This window comes from Thamnophis elegans, unplaced genomic scaffold, assembly GCF_009769535.1.
Source record: "Thamnophis elegans isolate rThaEle1 unplaced genomic scaffold, rThaEle1.pri scaffold_41_arrow_ctg1, whole genome shotgun sequence".
Taxonomy (NCBI): domain Eukaryota; kingdom Metazoa; phylum Chordata; class Lepidosauria; order Squamata; family Colubridae; genus Thamnophis; species Thamnophis elegans.
This window is the reverse complement of record NW_022473892.1, coordinates 65210-70000: the sequence shown is the minus strand read 5'-3', so window position 1 is coordinate 70000 and position 4791 is coordinate 65210. Positions and strand designations below refer to the sequence as shown.

Sequence of the window (4791 nt, the reverse complement as noted above, 5' to 3'; positions counted from 1 at the left end):
CTAGGCAAAAAAATGCCAGCTATGTTTGCGTAAGTTAATAGACCAGCAGATATTGTTGCCAGCGATGGAATGTGCCGATGTGCCAGGTGCTGTCTCATCTTTGTTAAGGAAGGATCAGGTTATTGATATTGTGCAGAGTTGCACTCCTCAGTCTCACACTAATTAAAGAAGGATTATTGTGTTGATATCTGCACTCACAACGTGTGTGCCGACCATTGAGACAGACAAATATCCCCACAGAAATTTCGCAATTTAATGGTTTCTATGCCACCCCAATCCCGGGGGACTCCGGCCGGCTTACAACACGAAATGAAAATAAAATACACACAGGGGGAGAATACAAACATACGAACAATTTAAAAAACACAACATACATTCGGTTTAATTGGGGGTTGAACCTGATTCGAAAATCAGCAACCCCAGGCCTGTCGGAACAGACAGGTTTTGGTGGCTTTTTGGAAGGCCGCGAGGGTGGGAAGGGTCCGGATCTCTGCTGGTAGTTCGTTCCAGAGAGCCGGAGCAGCTACAGAGAAGGCTCTCCCCCCGAGTGGTCGCCAGTCGGCATTGTCCGGTCGACGGCACCCGGAGGAGGCCTAGCCTGTGGGTTCTTACCGGACGTTGGGAGGTGTGTAGAAATACAGATCAGCATTCCTGGCTGAGATGCTTTGAGTCCTTGTGGTCTTTGAAAGGGCCACTTTGAAGCAAGATGGGTGGCAAATATGTTTAATAATAATAATTTAAAAATGGCGCAGGTCTCCCAACACTCTGGCAACAGCCTTGGCCTCCTCCCGAAGGAAGGTTAAATGGGCCGTCAACTGGGGAAACAGCCGAAGCCAGGGAGTAAGAGCCAGGGACCCTTGCCCCCCAATCAGCCCCGGGGCAGCCTGGAAAAGCTGATTTCCAGCTATCTCTCATTGCAAAGAACGGGCAGAAATGAGGGGCAACATGATAGCAACCTTCCAGTCTCTGAGGGGCTGCCCCAAAGAGAGGTGGCTCAGCCTATTCTCCAAAGCCCCTGAGGGCAGGACAAGAAGCAATGGATGGAAACCAATCAAGGAGAGAAGCAACCTGGAACCGAGTAGAAACTTCCTAACAGTGAGAACTTTTAGCCAGTGGAACAGCTGGCCACCGGAGGTTGTGGGTGCTTCATCAGGGGAGGCTTTTAAAGAGGAGACTCCGCGGAGAAACCTGGGTTGGGGTCGCCTTTCCACCCGCGTCTCCCTGGGACCTTCGCGCTGCGCTTTTGCTCCGGGAGTTTGATTTGCGCGGAGCCCCTGAGGTGGGAGGGGGGCTTATGGAAGGGAGGATGAGAGAGAGAGAGAGAGAGAGAGAGAGAGAAAGAAAGAGAGGGAGAGGAAGGAAGAGGGGGGCTTATGGAAGGAAGAGAGAGAGGGACAGGGAGGGAGGGAGGGAGGAAGGAAGAAAGAAAGAAAGAAAGAAAGGAAGGAAGGAAGGAAGACAGAAAGAAGAAAGGCAATGCCCCAAACCCCCCTCCCCCCCCAGTTTACCTGTGATGAGCACCGTTTTGCCCCGCAGGCTGACCGTGTTCCGGCACCAGGTGGCCGCCCCGAAGTTGTAGTAAAGCAGCGCGTAGAGCCCCAGCGCCCCCGCCGCCTCCATGGCCCGATGGTCGCTGCCCCGCAGGCCCCCGCCGCTTCCCTTTTATCCGGACGAACCTTCCCTGCCGCCCCGCCTCCCCCACTGGGAGGGACATGGTCACCAGGAGCGCTTGCCCTTCCCTTTGCCCTCCCCTCATCCCCTCTTGGGCTCGGAAGAAGGGAGGGAGGGAGAGGAGGGAGGGAAGGAAAGAAAAGAAAGAAAAAGAGGGAGGGAGAGAGAGTGTTTGTGCGTTTTCCTTTGACCTTCGCGCTGCGCTTTTGCTCCTGCGCGGAGCCACTGAGGTGGGAAGGGGTTTTATGGAAGTAAGAGAGAAAGAGAGGCAATGCCCACCGAGACCCCCCCTCCGCAGTCCAGTTGACCTGTGATGAGCACCGTTTTGCCCCGCAGGCTGACCGCGTTCCGACACCGGGTGGCCGCCCCGACGTTGTAGTAAAGCAAGCGCGTAGAGCCCCAGCAGCAACGCCGTCCCCGCCCCCAGCGCCCCCGCCGCCTCCATGGCCGATCCCTGCCCGGCCTCGCCAGCTGACCCCCGCGGACCGCCAGCGCTTGCCTTCCTTTTCCCTGGGACGGCCCCCTGCCCCGCCCCCGCGTGGGACAGCCTCGATCACACGCAGCGCTGCCACCCGTCTCGCCCCCCCCCTCCTGGCTGACAAGGAAGGAAAGAGGGAGGGGGGAGAAGATGGGAAGGAGAAGGAGGGAAGCAGTGGAGGAAGAAGGTAGATAGGCAAGGAGGGAGGGAGGGGAGGGAGGAAGGAAGGAAAGAAAGAAAGAGGGTGGGAAGGAGATGGGAAGGAGAAGGAGGGAGGCAGTGGAGGAAGGTAGATAGGTAAGAAGGGAGGGAGGGTGGGGAGGAAGGAAGGAAGGAAGGAAGGAAGAAGAAAGAAAGAAAGAAAGGGAAAGAAGAAAGAAAGAAAGAAAGAAGAAGAAAAGAGAAAGAAAGAAAGGCACTCCCCCCCCAGCTGACCTGTGATGAGCACCGTCTGCCCGCAGGCTGACCGCGTTCCGACCACCGGGTGGCCGCCACGAAGTTGTAGTTAAAGCAGCGCGTAGAGCCCCAGCAGCAACGCCGTCCCCGCCCCCAGCGCCCCCGCCGCCTCCATGGCCCGATCCCTGCCCGGCCTCGCCAGCTGACCCCGCGGACCGCCAGCGCTTGCTTCCTTTTCCCTGGGACGGCCCCTGCCCCGCCCCCGCGTGGGACAGCCTCGATCACACGCAGCGCTGCCACCCTCTCGCCCCCCCCCTCCTGGCTGACAAGGAAGGAAAGAGGGAGGGAGGGAGAAGATGGGAGGAGAAGGAGGGAAGCAGTGGAGGAAGAAGGGAGATAGGCAAGGAGGGAGGGAGGGAGGGAGGGAGGAAGGAAGGAAAGAAGAAGGAGGGTGGGAGGAAGGAGATGGACAGGAGAAGGAGGGAGGCAGTGGAGGAAGGGAAGTAGATAGGTAAGAAGGGAGGGAGGGTGGGAGGAAGGAAGGAAGGAAGGAAGGACGAAAGAAAGAAAGAAAGAAAGGAAAGAAAGGAGAAAGAAAGAAAATGAAAGAAAGAACGAAAGGAAAGAAAGAAAGGCACTCCCCCCCAGCTGACCTTGATGAGCACCGTCTTGGGCCACACGCAGGCTGACCGCTTCCGACACGGGTGGCCGGCCACGAAGTGTAGTAAAGCGCGCGTAGAGCCCCAGCAGCAGCGCCGCGACCGCCGCCAGCGCCCCCGCCGCTTCCCTTTTACCCACACTTTTACCCACTGCCTGGTACAACCACGGCCGCTCGTTGCTCTGCCAACCTCTCGCCACCCATCGTCCTGGGCTCTCCTCATGGTCTCTCGTCCATGGGTCCGAAGGCGAGGGGTCCTTGGCCACCCGCAGCCTGTCGCCCTTTCGCCCTCCACATCGTCCCTCTTGAGGAAGGAAGGAAGGAAGGAAGGAAGGAAGGAAGGAGAAGGAGACCGAGAGAGGGATGGAGGTAGGAAAGGAGGCAAGAAAAGAAGGAAAGAAGGAAGGTGGTAGGAATAAGAAGGAAAGAGGGAAGGAAAGGAACAAGATGAGGAGGAGGAGGAGACAGAGAGGAAGGAAGGAAGGAAGGTGGGTGGAAGGAGGGAAGGAAGGAAGGAAGGAAGGCTCCCCAGAGGCAGATCTACAGAGCAATTTCATGCTAATGAAGACAGTCAATCAGGCTTCCCTCCTGAAATTGTGGGTCTCCATCACTGGAGATTTTAAAGAAGAGACTGGACAGCCATTTGTCTAAAACAGTATAAGGTTTTCTGCCTGAACAGGGGATTGGACTAAAAGAAGAGAACAGAACAACAGAGCTGGAAGGGGCCTTGGAGGTCTTCTAGCAATCAAATTTGTCTTGCTTGACGTGTTTTTGACAAACCCATGTTGGCTTTTGGTTATGACTTTCTTTGCCTTTAGGTGTTTGCAGATTTATTGCTTGATTATCTTTTCCAGAATCTCCCCAGGTATTGAGGTCAGGCTGATTAGGTCTGTAGTTTCCTGGATCCGTTTCCCCCCTTTTTTGAATTTGGAAACCAGATCAGCCCTTTTCCAGTCCTCTGGCAGTTCCCAGGTGCGCCAGGACCTTTGAGAGATATAGTTCAATGCAGAGGTGGGTTCCTACCGGTTCGCACCTATTCGGTAGAACCGGTTCGTCAAATTTACCGAACCGGTTAGAAGAGGTTCTACCAGTGGATCCGGAAAGCAGGCCACACCTACAGAAGAGGTTCCAAAAATTTTTTGAAGCAAGGAAAGAAGGCAGGAAGGCAGGAAGGAAGGCAGGCAGGCAGGCAGGCAGGCAGGCAGGCAGGCAGGCAGGCAGGAAGGAAGGAAGGAAGGAAGGAAGGAAGGAAGGAAGGAAGGATCCTCAGAGGCAGATCTACAGAACAATTTCATGCTAATGAAGATAGTCAATCAGCCTGAAATTGTGGGTCTCCATCACTTTGCTCACTTGCTCACACGCATGCCTTCCATGCGCCAGGACCTTTGAAAGATATAGTTCAATCGTTCTGAGATCTTGTCTGCCAGTTCCTTCAGAACCTTGGGGTGTAATCCATCCGGTCCTGGTGGTTTGAACTCATATAAGTGAGCAGGTGCTCACTTACAATTTTCTTCCCTATTTTAACTTGAGTTCCTAATCTGTTTTTCACGTTGCTGTTTTTTGATTGGCTGGACTATTTTTCCTTTTG

The 4791-nt window shown here is 55.0% G+C and overlaps 1 long non-coding RNA gene across 1 annotated transcript in view; it reads right to left on the bottom strand.

Annotated features, from left to right (window-relative positions):
* The window catches only part of LOC116523539, a 13275-nt gene extending 11648 nt beyond the window's left edge, over positions 1–1627 (bottom strand). Inside the window, exon 1 of the long non-coding RNA XR_004257086.1 lies at positions 1509–1627. This is a non-coding gene — a long non-coding RNA (uncharacterized LOC116523539). The remainder of the gene's footprint in view (positions 1–1508) is intronic.
* Positions 1628–4791: the final 3164 nt, after the last annotated feature.